Source organism: Dermacentor andersoni, chromosome 1, assembly GCF_023375885.2.
Source record: "Dermacentor andersoni chromosome 1, qqDerAnde1_hic_scaffold, whole genome shotgun sequence".
In the NCBI taxonomy this organism is placed as follows: Eukaryota; Metazoa; Arthropoda; class Arachnida; order Ixodida; family Ixodidae; genus Dermacentor; species Dermacentor andersoni.
Window position 1 is genome coordinate 80,237,082 of NC_092814.1, and position 18,254 is coordinate 80,255,335.

An 18,254-nucleotide genomic window follows, 5' to 3' on the forward strand; every position below is an offset into this window, starting at 1 on the left:
AACTTTTGGCATGCTTTGCACAGGCGAAAGTTGTCACTGCAGTTAAATTTCCGGGAATGAACCACTTACGTTCAGTCGTTAGCAACATATGAAGAAACACCAAATTCGTTTTTGAGCAAGGATTACCCGTAATGCCGAGAATCGAATCTGACATTGTAATATGTAACAGATACCTTTGCAGTTGAACAGTTAGTCTGAACACTTTTGTGCGGGTATGTGTCCTTATTCACTACGTCGTCTTGAAAGCAATTTGGATGTTGCTTTCTCATATTGTTCCAGGTGGACGCATACGTACGAGCAAGGGCCAGTATACATCAAACAGTGCGCTGTAGCTTTGCCACGGAGTATACACAGTGTGGGCCAACTAGCTATCATGCGCCAAGATTTAAATGTATGCAAATGCCACGTAGCTGGACAGAACCACGGTAATGTTGTTTGCCATCGCTTGGAGATACTCAGACTATATTTTGCATTCCGCCTAATTACATAATTATTCTTAACTAATTAGTTTGCTTCTCAAATAATATAATTAGATGGAAATTGTCAATGAGAAAATTGTAGAGCAACATGAAAAACTCCCGATACAGCTTTCAGTTGCTCAATGCGTGCTACATAAGTGTTTTTGCGAACGTGAAAGAAGCCCGCGAATACAAAGTACGTCCAGTGGCCAGTCGCGCGGCAAGTTGCGTTCATTCGTGGGATCCTTTCATGCTCGAAAAAACTTTTATGTGGCACGTATTGCGCAACAAAAAGCTCTGTCGGGAGTTTCTCATGTTGCTGTAAAATTGTCTAATTGACACTTTTCATCGAAATATTGACATGTATACTTTTTTTTTCAGTTTCAGTTTCAGTTTATTTCTTTAATAAGGAGACATACATGTTTACATACATGTCTTTATCGGGCGACACGTTTCACCGCCTAACAAATGTTATCGCACAGCGCAGGACGCGCCTGCAGGTATCGGAAGTTTCTGGAATGTTATCGATGCTTCCGTCCGCTGTCTGTGACCGAACCTTGTGTAATCTGATTGCATGTATGCGCAACGCGAATGGTGTAGAACTTTGTGGAAGGCACGCGGGTCCCAGCGATTACTCTGGAACATTCGGCGACTGATGTATAAAAGCCAACGCGCTTGACCCGTTGATCAGATTTTCGACGATCGCCGAGTGTGTTCGCCGCTATCGTTGTTCTTTTGAGTGTAGCCTGCTTTTGAGGGCACAAGTTCGCCCAATACAACGCTAGTTTCTATAATCATAGTTTTGCTGCCTTCTTCACCGTCACGTGACAATATAGTATTTGAGAAGACGATTAACCAACACTAAGTATTTCACTAGGCGGAATGCAAAAAATAATTCGAGTATCTCCAAGCGACGGAAAGCAACATTACCTTGGTTTTGTTCAACTACGTGGCATTTCCATATTTTTAAATCTTGGTGCATAATATTTGGGACACCCGCGACAATCGCTTGCGAACAACGCAGGAGAATACCTCTAGGCTGCTGCAAAACTCTTCGAACCTATCATTTACATACTGAACTGATCACCGACACATCGTATTCCATTGGAGTAGAAACTTCTGGCGTACCAGAAAAGTTGAACCCCTATTTACCAAATTCCCGATGTCGGATAGCTACATTAAACTATTATCTACATCGATCTCTTCTGCCGCCCTCCTCCTCGTGCTCATATTGTAATGAGGATGAGACGATAGAAACCTTCTTGTGTGCCGCTATTTCTGATCATTGAAGGGATACTGAACAAATCTTGTGCCGCCGAGATTTTTAGCCCAAATTAAAGATTGGGTGCTGAAAGTGGTTGACACAACCTTGCTTTTAGGCAGAAACCAGTAGGAAATAATGAATTTAACGCATTTTTCGCAAAATGCCGCGTCTAGCGGTCGCCCCGTTAACTAGAGGAAGTGACGTGTATGTGACGTTGTCTGTGCCGAATACCGGCATGGCAGCGATCGCCCGCGTCTGTGCCCCCGCATGGGCGGCGCCGGACGGCAGCGAACGACGTCTCAACTGCGCTTTGCTCGCAGCCACCAACTTGTTTCCGCAAGCGGAGATTGTGCCCAACTCCACCAATCACAACCTTCAACCACCAATCACAACAGACCAATCACAAACGCTCTCCTCGTTCATAGGAGGTCACTTTTCTTTGCTTGAAAAACTAATAACGTTGCCTACACTGTGTGACTTGTCTTATCTAATTGGCTGAGAAGAGGCGAGGAGCGCGCTCAAGTGGAGAGGGATTCGATAGGGCCGAGCCACTGCAATAAAAGTCGATAACCGGATGAAGGCGGTGCCGGCGTCTGCGATTGGTCCGCTTTCCCTTATTTAGCTTGCGGTGGCTGGTCGAAAATCGCGGCGGCATAGAACGGAAGCTTAAAAATGACGCTAAAACGCATCCTCAGCAATGAAGAGTTGGCAGAACGAGGTCGTAAACGTGCCGAAAGTGCTCTAAAACGTTACACGGCCACGCAAAAAGCTTTATTACACGCAAATAAATCCATGCTCTCCGGCAGGGGCGAGTGGCCAGTGTCAAAGCGATCGGCGGCAGCCATCTTTTATTCCTTTCGGAACGGGGCAGCCTGCGGCTATTCAGAAGAAAATTCAGTTTTGTTCGGCATATTAAGGCATCTTTAACGCGTACGCGTCACTTTGACGCGGTAAGTTGTTGCGGTTTTGTGACGTCGCGTAGGAGGCAGGTAAAGTGGGTGCAGCCCGAAAACTTTTGAGCAATAGCAGAGGGCTAATGGCACAAAGGCGCCGAATCAGAAATAACTATTTTTGTTTTGTTCGGTCAAATTATGGATAATCAGAGTGTACATGTCATATTAGGTAGGGAGCTATCGCGGTTTTCGTGACGTCGCGTGACAGACAGGTGAAGCGGGGGTGGTCCAAAAAAGTTTTTGACAAATCGCGGTCAGCTGATTGCAAAATTGTAATAGGAAAGTTTGGAATAGCTTTACGTTATAGCGCCCTTGGAATAGAAAAGTTTGGAATAGTTTTACGTTATAGCGCCCCATGTCATAACTTTTCGGCAGAGCCGAAGCTTCCAAGAATATGGATTAGCGCTGCGCGCCCAACGCAGCCAACATGGATACCGTCAAAGCATGACTTTATGTGATCCGAACATTTCGGAGACATTGACTATCAGACGAGCCCTGCTGGGCTACAGAGCTGCGGCATGTCAGCGAAAGGGCGCTGTGGCATCGTAGTAGTATAGGCTCCTTCAGTACTTTTCATCCGGTTATGAAACTTCCGCGTAACCTTAGCGGAGAGCTTCATATAGCGCCTGCAGTGGACGCACCACAGCGCTGGCGCAAGTAGAAGGTGGACTGGACCAGACGCCCAACGGACGCCACAGGCATTCTGTGCGTACGCTCGCTATTGCGCAATGGTCGACTGCCAGTATCGGCACGGGAATATTGTCGACACAACGTCCAAATCGCCGCCCTGTTTCTGCAGTGTTCAGAAACTCAGGGTGTCTACCAAGTTGACATTTCCATATTCCCCGAATTTTCAAGGTTTTCCCTGAGTGCCTTTGCAAAATTCCCTGAGTGACGCAGAACTTTTGTTTTATGTCACGACGGGCTGAAACCATATCGCCCGATGCTGTCACTCTATATATACTAGGGGGGGCGGGGCGCTGCGAGCAGCCGAGGAATGCGGACGCATTTCACATGCGCTCCGCAGTCTTTGAGCTTTTTGACCCATCCAAATCGACGGGACCACCTAAAATTTTATTGGAATCGACACCGACAGCGACGCGAACCACGCGGAAACCACTTTCAAGCCGGTGGGTCCAATATTTTTGGATTTCTACGGACTTGAAGTTTTCCCACGTGGCCGACCAGAGCTAGGCCTATTAGGCCTAGCACGGCAGCGGGGCTCTGCGGCCTTCCCGACCTTGGCCAACGGCAGAAGAGCCTGGAGCGATGGCCCGAATACTCAACCCCAGCTCAGGACAAACACCTCTGGCCAAAGTCCTCTGTCCTCTGGCCAAAGGGACTAGCAGTGAAGAACCTGCAGACGCACCAAGTGGCGCGGGCGGTGGTTGCAGCCACCGGACATGGATGCAAGGCAGAAGACCTTATTATCCGACTGCGCATAGGTTCCAACATCATTATTATAAGCACTGACAACGAAAGCGCTGCTCAACAAATTAGACGCATTACGCAGCTGAAGTTTGGAGAGCACAGCTACTACATCAACGCACACGTGGCAGCGCCGGAGGGAACGCTGCGCGGGGTAATCCACGGGGTGGACCCGGGAACCCCTGCCAAAGAACTCGAGGCAAACCTACGAACCCGAACGCAGGGCGTGAAGATTTTGGCGGCAAGAATGCTAGGCCGGTCGAGCACTGCCGTCATCACCTTCAATGGCCCCATCCTCCCCAAGCAAGTTCTGTACTATGGGGGAGAAATGTGGTGCTATCCCTACAGACCAACGAGACAGATCTGCTATATCTGCTGTCAGCAGGGACAGCGATCAGACGTCTGCCCGACTCCCGGGATCAAGACCTGCAGGCAGTGTGGCCAAAAGGATCCCAGAGGAACAACATCAATACACACCCAAGTGCCTGCTGTGTGGGGAGCCCCACGCAACCGGCACAAAGGACTGCAAGCAACGTTTAAAGACAACAAGCGAACTACGATGGGGACCCAAGGGTCAGCAACAACGCGGCCGCAGCCGAAGCAGAGGCGGAGCGCGGCGCCCACGCTGGTTCCGGAACGAAGACCAAGAGCAGCGAGGCGACTACCGGAACGAGTCGAGGAGCCGCAGCCGGGGCCGCCGTGGCAGCCGAGACCAGGGCCGGAGCCGGGAGCGGGACGAGTCCTACCCACTGGGCGGCCCGCAGGCCTGGGCGCAGCCGAAGCAACCACAGAAGAAGAGCGGCGGAGTTAAGGTGATCTGGGGAGCCGGCCCTCCCAAGACGCTTTTTGCTCCGCACAACAGTAACAACACAAACACACAAACAGAAAACGAACAAAACCTTACTGCCGAAATTAATAATATCTTAAGAGGGAACAGGAGCAGACCCGTGAAGAAAACAGCCAGCTCAAAAAGCAAATAAGTGAACTAATAGCAGAAATGCAAGAGATGCGAAAGGCAGGTTTTTCGCCTGTCAGCAGAGCGTAGGAAGCTTACAGACTAACGAAGGAGGATCCTCCCCAACAGACGATTTGAAAACAATGATACAGCAAATGCAACAGCAAATGCAGCAGTTAAATCAAAAGATAGCCATGCAAGATCACAACTTTCGAAATTATGTAAAGAATCAAACCACACAGAGAACTGTAAATGACGCCAGAGACCGACTCTACAATGAGCGCACGTTTGGATCAGAATCCCAGGGAACGAATGCAAACTCTAATACATCAACATGGCAGGACAACACCAACTAGAGATATGGCAATGGAACTGCAGGGGCTACAAGCGCAAACAAGGGCACCTACAGCAGTTCATTAGCACTAGAGGAACCCCACCAGATCTCATACTTTTACAAGAGACAAACTGTATTCCAGCCCTGAGAGGATATACTTGCAAGGAGAACGGACGAACAGCTACTCTCATTAGCAACAAAATCACCACCATTGCACACAAAGAATTCGTGGATACACAGCTCGAACACATAGTAACCGAGATAATCCCCAAAAGGAAGCGGAAAGCTAAAAGTACCTTCATAGTTAATCTATACAGCCCACCTAAAAATAAGGGAGACTTCATTAAACTCTTTACAGAAGCAAAAAAGCTAGCAGGACAAAACACCCTGATAATAGCCGGGGATTTTAACGCAACAAGCCCGCAATGGGGCAGCAGAGGTGAAGACAAAAAGGGACGCAGCATCTATACAGCAGCAGAAAACATAGGCTGCGAACTACTCACAGATGAGGGCCACCCTACTAGACAGGGGAATAGTGTCAGTGTGGACACATGTCCCGACCTAACTTTTGTCAGGGGCGCCAAGCAAGTGGAATGGGAAAACTTGCAAGAAAATCTGGGAAGCGATCACTACATCATTAGGATCAGCACGGAAGCAGAAAGCATCAAGAGGAAAATTGGTAAGGCAACCCTAACAGACTGGGATGCCTTCCGAATCCACTGCAAACAGCTAAAAGGGGATATAACTTCAGTAGAAGAATGGAGCCAACAACTCAAGCAAATCAGGGACCTCTACACCAAAGAGGTAGATCGAACAGAACAAGCGCCGGAAGTGGACAAGCGACTCCTTAGACTATGGGAGGCACGACGGGGCCTAACCAAGCGCTGGAAGCGCCAAAAACTAAATCGCAAACTAAAGAAGAAAATTGCTCAAATAACACAGCAAGCGGAGGAATATGCAATGCAGCTAGCGAGACAGGGGTGGCAACAGTTTAGTACCTCACTGAATGGCACCTTCAGCACAGCTAGAACGTAGCAGATCCTCAGAACGCTAATGGACCCAAGCAAAAGCAAAACAGAAAGCAGCAAATCTATTCAGAGACTAATTCACCAATATGAAGGGACCGACGACCAGCTACTCCAAGCAGTTCGAGACAAATGCTATGGGACAGACTCGGTGGAAGTCTATCAAGGCGACTACCAAGGAGAGAAGAACCCCACAACAGACCGGCCCATCACAAGGAAAGAAGTTGTCCAAGGCATACTACGTGCAACCACGCAGAACACGGCGGCAGGGGCGGACAAGATTAGCAACTCGCTAATACGAAACCTAAGTGAAGAAGCAATAGACCAACTCACCCTCTACCTCAACACGTTATGGGAAGAAGGAACAGTCCCAGCGGAGTGGAAATCGCCGTGGTGATCATGATTGCCAAGCCCGGCAAGAAACTCCAAATTGAAAACTTCAGACCAATCTCGCTCACATCGTGCCTCGGCAAGCTGTTTGAGAGAATTGTGACCCGACGAATCCAAACGCACCTAGCAAACGGAGGATGGTACCCCAACACCATGTTCGGCTTCCGGGCAAACCTATCCACCCAAGACATCTTGCTACAACTAAAGGAAGAGGTACTTGAAACAATGCCGAAAAACGGGGAGAACGTCGTCATGGCCATTGATATCAGAGGGGCCTTTGATAACGTATCTCACGCCGCCATTATGGAAGGACTCAACCCTACCAACTGCGGGAAGAAAGTACACGACTACGTCAGAAGCTTCCTCACAGATAGAACAGCGACAATAGGCCTCGGAGACCTGCGGAGTGACACCTTTCAAACGCCATGCAAGGGCACTCCGCAGGGCTCGGTAATTTCGCCGATACTTTTTAATATCGCCATGGTCAACCTTGCGAAGAAGCTCAACGAAGTCCATGGAATCAGTCATGCCATGTATGCAGATGACAACCAGCTGGACCACCGAAGGATCTCTAGGGGACAAGCAAGAAGCGCTACAGAAAGCCGCCGCTTGCATCGAGGAATATACGCAGCAAAGAGGCCTCAGATGCTCCACGGAGAAGTCTGAGCTTCTCAGAGTGGGAAGGCACCCAACAGATGCCTCACTCGAAGTACAACTCGAAGGCCAAAACATTCCGGGACGGAAAATGATGAGGATCCTCGGTATGTGGCTGCAAGGCAGCTGGAGGTGCAGCCACACCTTCTGCCTGCTGAGTAGAGCTGCGGAACAAGTGGGCCGCATGATCAGCAGAGTTGCGCACAAGAGATACGGCATGAAAGAGGAAGACACCCTCAGGCTGGTCAACAGCCCGGTGGTCAGCCGGGTCACATACTCCCTGCCGTACCATGTAACCATCAAAGCCGAAAGAGAACAAGCCGAAGCAATCCTTCGGAAGGCATACAAAACAGCCCTTCATCTCCCAAGAAACACATCCACTGACAAGCTGATGCAACTGGGAATCAGCAACACGTTTGAAGAACTAAAAGAATGCCAGCTCAAGGCACAAGCGCGAAGGCTCAGTAACACAACAACAGGAAGGGCGCTCCTGACAAAGTTGGGTTGGGAAATAGAACAACCGCAAAGCAGTAGGGCAACAATACCGGACCTGCTAAGGAAGAAACTACGCATACAACCTGTCCCCCGCAATATGGACCCCAATCTCCATACTAGCAGGAGACAGGCTAGGGCAGAATTCTATGAAAAAACGATGGGGCAGAGAGACAACACAGTCTACACAGATGCTTCCCTCTATCGAAAAGAACACAGGAAACCCGCAGTAGCGGTAGTAGCTAATAAAGCAAACTAATTACGAGTCTCACGGCAACGGCATCAGACATAACCGAAGCAGAGGAAATAGCTGTCGCACTGGCAGCAGAGGAAGGATACAGGATAGGAAAATCCCTCAACATCCTAACAGACTCACAAGAGGCGTGCCGAAACTATATCAGGGGTAGAATAAGCAGCACGGCACTCAAGATCCTTAGTAGAGCCCCGCTCTATGAAGGACAACCTACACACAACATAATCTGGATACCAAGCCACGCAGGGATTCAGGGCAATGAAGGGGCGGACAGCTTAGCTCGAGGCTTAACCATCCGAGCGGGCACCTCAGTCCCCCCGGGAGAGCCTCAGATTACTTGCGGGGACAGCTATTCAGAGCTGCTACACCTATATAGAGGGCTAAGATTCCAATACCCGCCGCCACACAAAGCGTTGACGAAGGAGGAAGCCGCAGGATGGCGTAGACCGCAGACGGGTTCCTTTCCAAATCTTTACATACTAAGCAGGATGTTCCCCACACAATATTGCGACGTATGCCCGTGGTGCGGAGCAAAGCCAACGCTATATCACATCACATGGGAATGCGAGAGAAACAAGACATTCCACAAACACACAACACCAGCTGCGAGCTAGGGGTCCAAAGGGCCCTCATAGCACACGCAAGCGAGGTGGCCCGACTCAGTGGTGCCCTGGACTAGGGGCCCACCCAAGGCTGAAGATGACCCAAAGTTTTCAAGAATGAAGGCTTAGTCCTCAACCCGCTAATAGCTTAAAGAACCAATAAAGTTTTCCATTCCATTCCATATATACTAAGCATATGGAAAGAAAAAAACGACTTAGTCCAATTCGAATACTAAGCAGTAGTATTTATGCTATTCAAAAAGAGAATAGAAGGGAGGGGTTAGTCAAATGCACAGCAAATAAAATGTCTTCGAAAAAAATTGCAAATCGAGTCGGACATTCTCAAATACGAATAAAAAGGGGATGCATACAGAAGCAAATATTTTCGAATATGAGCTATTTCTATTAACTGATAGCAAGCTCAGTGGTATGAGGCCCGAACTTTGTCACAATTGAGATTCTCTCTCAACAGCTTGTAAGTCAACCTCAACTGTCCTGACATACTCTCAGCCCACGCACGACGCCTCAGTGTTGTGTTTTACTGCTTTAAAAAGTTTATTTTTGGTTTGGATGAGGGTCACCTGCATCTCGGCGTCAGCCAACACTTTGCTTTTTGAGCTCAAGCTCTTTCAATGAAGAGGCGGCACAGTTCCTTTCCCGATCATTCTTCAATGCGACGGTCCTCTCTGTTCTCGCCCTTGTTCCGCTGCGCGTTCGCCACACGGACCATTTGAAGCATCCTCTTAGTCAGTTGTACACCAACATCCGATTTTTCGGACTCCCTAGGGGCCGCGAAAACGTCCGAAAAAATGAATGGGTGTCTTTTACTGCCCTCAAAGCCTCAAACCGCCACAGGCAGGTTCGAAAAAGCTCTGAAGGCTTGCCAGTACATTTATTAGGCATATCGGCGCTCGCACTGCGACAGGAGACGCCGGGGGCCCGCGTGTATAATTAGGGAATACGCACTGTGTCCCGTGACAATTGCCCCTTCCCACGTTTGTTAAGCTTCAACGCGTAGCAATGCTGTGCTGAGGCGAAGCTGCCTTTCAAGAACCGGCATTACGCCACGCGCCGTGCTTTCTAAGCGTCGAAGCCGATCGCGAGGATTACAGAGGCGGAGTTCGGGCCATTGCCGACAGCGGTGAATTCTTTGAATGAAAAACATGGCACCGAACGGCAAGAAGCTTCATAGCGAACGTCGAAGCAGCTAGACCTAGCGTTGCCGCAGTGGTGGCTACGGCTGCCAGCGGATCTGCGTGCGAGAGCGCCGGTTCGAGGCGGCGAGGTAATCAAAATGGCAGCGGTGGTGGCTTTGATTATTGCCGTTTCGGACATGCGGTCACGGCAAAACGTCCGGAAAATCGGACGGCGAAGAGTTCTTGCATCCGAAGTTTCAGACGTTCTGATACAATGACTCTATGGCTACGTGGTGGTGCCGCGAAGGCGTCCAAATAATCGGGAATCCGGAAAAGTCCGTCGTTGACTGTACACTGGCAACTCCTCCAGCCGACAACAGGGCGTCAAAGACGATTCATTACGATTACTGTCTGTTACTCGAGCCAGCATTACCGCGACTTTCGACCCTTTCAACAATGTTACAGCTAATTTTCCCTAATAGAGACACGAATTCCCTGAGTTTTCCCTGAGCTTTTCCAGACTACTCAAAATCCCTGAGAATTCCCGGTTTTCCCTGTTGGTAGACACCCTGAAATTTTAACGCGAACAATTTCGAAACAACTTCAACGCCTTGTTCCAACAACGCCTGCTGTTGCTGCTGCAAGCCGGCTCACATGACGTCACGGCGGTCGTGCAGCCGCAGGGCGCTCACAATCCTCTAAAAATACAACCATCCAAACAACACTGCCTATCGGAACAGTCGCGTCTACCGAGTAAAATTTTGATGCTTCCCTCATTTGTTCATATTTTTGTTCAGTATCCTTTTAACAAAACATGTTTTAGGAGAACGATTTTACACTGTTGGATTGAATCATGTCATTCCCAATATTCTACTTTTGGGAGCCTCCTATCTAAGACATTATCATAGGGATGTGGGTGAAGCTGTTGTGAGATTTATAAATTAATTAGGGCGATTTCCTTGCTAAATGCTTCAATCTTTGTCTGCCTTTATTATTTTTTATCTATACAAAATTCTATAGTATTTTTTTTTCTTTTTGAATCCATTAATTACATTCCTACTTCACCCGATTCTTGGCCAATACCCCACAGTGAGTATGAGCCATTCGTAGAAAACCAGCCAACGAACCAACCAACCGACCAAATTAAATTATTAATGCTGTTTTAAGCTCTTTTTATTTCTACCTGTTTATGTAAGACAGACTACCTTTGTCGGGAACTTAGGGATTGCAGCGGAGCGCCAGGACAAGAGACCAGCGCAGCAGGCTTCTAGGAGCGGACAGGAACGCCAAGGGGCCGGCGGAATTTTTGAACTTTGAAGGCGGAATTTCGACCCGGGATGGCCTGATCTCACTCAAAAACGATCACTGAAGTGTTCGACACCTGCGTACACCATTTTACGGTAATTTCCTGCTTCGTTTCAAGCCCCCGCAGCGACTTCTGTTCCGGAGCCGGGCGCGGCCACGCTAGACTTCAGCAGACCCAGCGCTCCCGAGCAACGCCGAGGCGGCCGCCGGCTGTGGCTCAGATCACCGGCGTTTCCAAGACCTACCCCGCTTCCGTGGAGCCGTCTAACAGGATGGTATACACTGTGCCGAAGGCGAAGATATCTAAGCGGAAGAATTCGTAAACGATCCCCGATGGAATAGGGCCATTAATGCCGCAAAAATGGCCAACCCAACTCTACACGCTGCGCTGTCGGCGACCTCCTCCAACACGCCCGCTCAACAACCAGCCGACCTGGCCACGTCGGCTCAGCCCAAACAAGGCAAGCCATCTTCACCTAAACCGCCCGCCATACACATCAAGATATTTGCGTCACAGCGGTAGCCTCGACCTCCCACAGTGCAACGGCAGAATGCTACTCTCGCTCGTGTGCAACATGGTTCATGTCAACTACAACGAGGCGAGCTGCACGATCGCCTCAGGATAAACCCGCATAACAATTCATTCACAATCAGCACGCCAGCGGAGGATCGGGCTCAACGCTATGTGCAAACGCAAGTTCTGAAAATCCACGACAAGCAATTTCTGGTCAGTGCTTGCATCGCCGCGCTGGACGACGCCATCCAAGGCATTATCTACAATGCGATATACGATCAGTCGCAATAAGGAACCTTTCAAGACCTCTCGGCTCTGAACCAAAGCAAGTCGTTCACCATTGCTGACGTTCGCCCACTCGATCGAACCAAGTCTATCCTGGTTACCTTTGTCCAGACAAAGACCCTTCCCAAACAGCTGAACATTTACTGGGCTGTGTACGCCAGTCACCCCTTCAAAGCAAAGGTGGAAGCGTGCTACAACTGTTGGAAACCCGGCCACCGAGCAGACATCTGCGCGCAGCCAGTTAATAACAGCTACCATCGCTGCCGGGAGCCCCACCCGCCTACGGATCCTCCCATCTGTGAGTCCAACTGCATACATGTGTAACGGAGTCCACCTCACCGGCTCAAAAAAGTGCAAAGTACGCTTCGAGCGAGCTGGAAACCTACGCTCCAACACCCCGGCCGCTGGCAAGACGGCCGCCCAGCAGGACCGCACACCAACCCCGAGGTCTACACTCTAAAAATAAAGTTTACACCCTTTGGGGTGTATATATCTGCCACACAACAATAATCGTCATCTGCCTTGCTTGCGTTTTCTTTCTTGAAAACGCCGCGCCCGCTACTTTCCTGTCTGTAATGCTGTGTCATGCTGATAACGTGCATGCCGTTCGTTACTGGGAAGTACCGGGCTCGCAGCGTTAAAGAAAGGAAATGCGGACAAGACAGATCACGATTATCGTTCTGTGGCAAACGGGTGTAATTTTGCTTAAGAGTGTAGTCTGTGGTCATGCCGCGGCCGGTTCCAATCCAGTTTCAGAGAGCGCGCCGGGTCCCGGGCCGTTCCAGATCTACCTCAGCCGCAACAGGATAATCGTCGTCGCCTTGCTTGCGTTTCCTTTCTTTAAAACGCCGCGCCCGCATCTTTGCTGTTGAGAATGCTACTTCACGCTGATAACGCGCATGTCGTTCATGACTGGGAAGTATCGGGCTCGCAGCATAGAGAAAGCTATTTCATGGTCACAGTGTTAAAGAAAAAAAACGCGGGCAAGACAGATGACGATTATCGTTGTGGGACAAGATAAGCCCCAAAGGGTGTCAATTTTTCTAAGAGTGTAGAGTGTAGGCAAAGTCCCACCCTTTGCGGTGAATCTCTGCCACACAACGATAATCGTCGTTTGCCTAGCTTGCGGTTCCTTTCTTTAAAATGCCGCGCCCGCTACTTTCCTGTCGGGAATGCTATGTCATGCTGATAACGCGCATGACGTTCGTTACTGGAAAGTACCGGGCTCGCCACGTTAAAGAAAGCAGATGAGGACAAGACAGATCACGATTATCGTTCTGTAGCAAACGGGTGTAATTTTGCTTCAGAGTGTAGTCTGTGGTCATTCCGCGGCCGGTTCCAATCCAGTTTCAGAGAGCGCGCCGGGTGCCGGGCCGGTTCAAGATCTACCTCAGCCGCAACAGGATAATCGTCGTCTGCCTTGCTTGCGTTTCCTTTCTTTAAAACGCCGCGCCCGCTACTTTCCTGTCGGGAATGCTATGTCATGCTGATAACGCGCATGCCGTTCGTTGCTCGAAAGTACCGGTCTCGCCACGTTAAAGAAAGCAGATGAGGACAAGACAGATCGCGATTATCGTTCTGTGGCAAACGGGTGTAATTTTGCTTAAGAGTGTAGTCTGTGGTCATCCCGCGACCGGTTCCAATCCCGTTTTAGAGAGCGCGCCGGGTCCCGGGCCGGTTCCAGATCTACTTCAGCCGCAACAGGATAATCGTCGTCTGCCTTGTTTGCGTTTCCTTTCTTTAAAACGCCGCGCCCGCTACTTTCCTGTCGGGAATGCTATGTCATGCTGATAACGCGCATGCCGTTCGTTGCTGGAATGTACCGGGCTCGCCACGTTAAAGAAAGCAGATGAAGACAAGACAGATGACCATTATCGTTGTGTGGCAAAAGGGTGTAATTTTGCTTAAGAGTGTAGTCTGTGGTCATCCCGCGGCCGGTTACAATCCAGTTTCAGAGAGCGCGCCGGGTCCCGGGCTGGCTCCAGATCTACCTCAGCCGCAACAGGAGTCGGTCCTCTTCCTTTCCACCCCTCACTGGCCAGAGGAACCAGCCCACCGAACAACAACAGGTGAGCTGGAAAGCACGATCGCCTTCGCTCGCTAGGGAAAACACTAAGCTCAGAGAACAACTCCATTAACAAAACCTCCAGATCACGGAGCTCGAACAACGGCTTCAAATCATTCTCCAAAAGCTTCCCCAACAACAGTATAGCTCCCCTGCTTACCCCGCTCAAACAGCTAGCACACATAAACAGGCTCCCCTACCCCCCCCCCCCCCCCATCCACCTCCTCCTGGCGCACGGCATCACCTGCGCCTAACCCTCCAGCCCCTACTAAGCGCAAGGCACAAGCAAAGGCTGGAAATCCTACCCCTATGGTCACCGCGCCGCTGATTGCCTTAACTGTAGCCATACAAACCATGCAGGCTAGCCTCACCTCAATGCAAAAAGACAACACAGCCTGGATCGCTAACATCGTCAACCGGTTGACAGCGCTCGAGCAGCGCCAGGGTGCACAAGAGGCCACCACGGCTCAAATGCAGGCCCAGTTTAATGGGCTTCTACTCCCCAAAATGACAGGATCGTAACCAGCCGAACACCGTCCCCCCCCCCCCCCCCCCCCCAGCACAACGTGGCTGCACACCATAACAAGATACATGTAAGGCAGTGGAATTGTAGGAGTTTCCGTGCGAAACGAAACTTACAACACCTGCAAACCCTTCCGAATCCATACACTCCCCCCATAATCGCCTTACAAGAAGCACAAAATAATACGAAACTTTCTAACTACACCACGCATGAACGGGAGGGAACGACACTCCCACGGATTGCCATACTCGTCCATTGTTACCTAATTGGTACGGACCATCCCCTGGAAGTGAACGATATACAAAGGCATCTTGCCGAGCTTATCCTGAGAACTCGAAAATGCGGCAGCCTATTCCTTCTCAATATATATGGCCCGCCCAAAGGCCCCGCAGTCCCTCTACTAGCAGACCTTCGAAAGGCCCTTTCCATTAGCGGCAATCACCCCCTTATAGTGGTCGGTGACTTCAACGCCAACCACACGAGTTGGGGCTACAAGAAGAATTGCAGAAGAACAGCACTTTGGACATTCATCCAATATGACGGCCTGTCCCTCATCAATAATATAGATCACCCAACTAGAATAGGCAACAGTGCAAAACTTAAAACCACTCCCACAGCACACAGTCGCTGGACCAACACATACAACTCTTTCGGGAGCGACCATTATATCATAGACACAAAAATTTAGCTCAATTCACTGACTCGATCTACTCGGCGTCCCACAGAAATTGTAAACTGGGATAAAATTCTGACAGATTCGCAATTCAGCTCCCGACACCATTGACGATCTTGACACATGGACTCAAAGCATCTCCCAGGACGTGTACATTAGTCCCACAACAATAATCATGTGCCTCGCTTGCGTTTCCTTTCTTGAAAACTCGGCGCTCGCTACTTTCCTGTCGAGAATGCTCCGTCACACTGATAACGCGCATGCCGTTTGTAACTGGGAAGTACTGGGCTCGCAGATTTAAAGAAAGGAAACGCGGGCAAGACGGATGACGATTATCGTTGTGGGACAAGATAAGCCCCAAAGCGTGTAAATTTTTCTAAGAGTGTAGAGTGTAGGCAAAGTCACAACCTTTGGGGTGTATCTCTGCCACACAACGATAATGGTCGTCTGCCTTGCTTGCGTTTCCTTTCTTTAAAACGCCGCGCCCGCTACTTTCCTGTCGGGAATGCTATGTCATGCTGATAACGCCCTTGTCGTTCGTTGCTGGAAAGTACCGGGCTCGCCACGTTAAAGAAAGCAGATGAGGACAAGACAGATCACGATTATCGTTCTGTGGCAAACGGGTGGAATTTTGTTGGTCATCCCGCGGCCGGTTCCAATCCAGTTTCAGAGAGCGCGCCGGGTCCCGGGCCGGTTCCAGATCTACCTCAGCCGCAACAGGATAATCGTCGTCTGCCTTGCTTGCGTTTCCTTTCTTTAAAACGCCGGGCCCGCTACTTTCCTGTCGGGAATGCTATGTCATGCTGATAACGCGCATGCCGTTCGTTGCTTGAAAGTACCGGTCTCGCCACGTTAAAGAAAGCAGATGAGGACAAGACAGATGACCATTATCGTTGTGTGGCAAAAGGGTGTAATTTTGCTTAAGAGTGCATGTAGTCTGTGGTCATCCCACGGCCAGTTCCAATCCAGTTTTTGAGAGCGCGCCGGGTCCCGGGCCGGTTCCAGATCTACCTCAGCCGCAACAGGAGTCGGTCCTCTTCCTTTCCACCCCTCACTGGCCAGAGGAACCAGCCCACCGAACAACAACAGGTGAGCTGGAAAGCACGATCGCCTTCGCTCGCTAGGGAAAACACTAAGCTCAGAGAACAACTCCATTAACAAAACCTCCAGATCGCGGAGCTCGAACAACCGCTTCAAATCATTCTCCAAAAGCTTCCCCAACAACAGTATAGCTCCCTGCTTACCCCACTCAAACAGCTAGCACACATAAACAGGCTCCCCTACCCCCCCCCCTTCCACCTCCTCCTCGCGCACGGCATCACCTGCGCCCAACCCTCCAGCCCCTACTAAGCGCAAGGCACAAGCAGAGGCTGGAAATCCTACCCCTATGGTCACCGCGCCGCTGATTGCCTTAACTGTAGCCATACAAACCATGCAGGCTAGCCTCACCTCAATGCAAAAAGACAACACAGCCTGGATCGCTAACATCGTCAACCGGTTGACAGCGCTCGAGCAGCGCCAGGGTGCACAAGAGGCCACCACGGCTCAAATGTATGTACGCCCAGTTTAATGGGCTTCTACTCCCCAAATAGACAGGACCGTAACCAGCCGAACACCGCCCCCCCCTCCCCAGCACAACGTGGCTGCACACCGTAACAAGATACATGTAAGGCAGTGGAATTGTAGGAGTTTCCGTGCGAAACGAAACTTACAACACCTGCAAACCCTTCCGAATCCATACACTCCCCCCATAATCGCCTTACAAGAAGCACAAAGTAAGACGAAACTTTGTAACTACACCACGCATGAACGGGAGGCAACGACACTCCCACGGATTGCCATACTCGTCCAGTGTTACCTAATGGGTACGGACCATTCCCTGGAAGTGAACGATATACAAAGGCATCTTGCCGAGCTTATCCTGAGAACTCGAAAATGCGGCAGCCTATTCCTTCTCAATATATATGGCCCGCCCAAAGGCCCCGCAGTCCCTCTACTAGCAGCCCTTCGAAAGGCCCTTTCCATTAGCGGCAATCACCCCCTTATAGTGGTCGGTGACTTCAACGCCAACCACACGAGTTGGGGCTACAAGAAGAATTGCAGAAGAACAGCACTTTGGACATTCATCCAATATGACGGCCTGTCCCTCATCAATAATATAGATCACCCAACTAGAATAGGCAACAGTGCAAAACTTAAAACCACTCCCACAGCACACAGTCGCTGGACCAATACATACAACTCTTACGGGAGCGACCATTATATCATAGACACAAAAATTTAGCTCAATTCACTGACTCGATCTATTAGGCGTCCCACAGAAATTGTAAACTGGGATAAAATTCTGACAGATTCGCAATTCAGCTCCCGACACCATTGACGATCTTGACACATGGACTCAAAGCATCTCCCAGGACGTGTACATTAGTCCCACAACAATAATCATGTGCCTCGCTTGCGTTTCCTTTCTTGAAAACTCGGCGCTCGCTACTTTCCTGTCGAGAATGCTCCGTCACACTGATAACGCGCATGCCGTTTGTAACTGGGAAGTACTGGGCTCGCAGATTTAAAGAAAGGAAACGCGGGCAAGACGGATGAAGATTATCGTTGTGGGACAAGATAAGCCCCAAAGGGTGTAAATTTTTCTAAGAGTGTAGAGTGTAGGCAAAGTCACACCCTTTGGGGTGTATCTCTGCCACACAACGATAATCGTCGTCTGCCTTGCTTGCGTTTCCTTTCTTTAAAACGCCGCGCCCGCTACTTTCCTGTCGGGAATGCTATGTCATGCTGATAACGCGCATGCCGTTCGTTACTGGAAATTACCGGGCTCGCCACGTTAAAGAAAGCAGATGAGGACAAGAGAGATCACGATTATCGTTCTGTGGCAAACGGGTGTAATTTTGCTTAAGAGTGTAGTCTGTGGTCATCCCGCGGCCGGTTCCAAT

General features: G+C 50.0%; 1 protein-coding gene across 3 annotated transcripts in view; it reads right to left on the minus strand.

The window, feature by feature from the left end:
- Positions 1-18,254, minus strand: part of LOC126545978 (transmembrane protein 70 homolog, mitochondrial) — a 161,704-nt gene that overhangs the window by 100,234 nt on the left and 43,216 nt on the right. The window lies entirely within an intron of this gene.